Here is a 220-nt window from a genome sequence, read left to right on the forward strand (position 1 = left end):
CCCCCTCTCTCTAATTAAACCGCTCAGATCTCATTATCGTAATTCTTAATCAGTGTTTCAACACGCGGGAAGTACCCGGGTAACCGTACCGTTTAGTGGGATTATGCGCCTAAGCAAACACACGTGTGACCTAATACACATATGTATAATATCAAGATAATGAATAAAGGATGATAGTAAATAGAGAGCCCTTTTTTTGAACAACTACTTGGGAGAGAAT

This window comes from Penaeus monodon, chromosome 20 (genome assembly GCF_015228065.2).
Source record: "Penaeus monodon isolate SGIC_2016 chromosome 20, NSTDA_Pmon_1, whole genome shotgun sequence".
In the NCBI taxonomy this organism is placed as follows: domain Eukaryota; kingdom Metazoa; phylum Arthropoda; class Malacostraca; order Decapoda; family Penaeidae; genus Penaeus; species Penaeus monodon.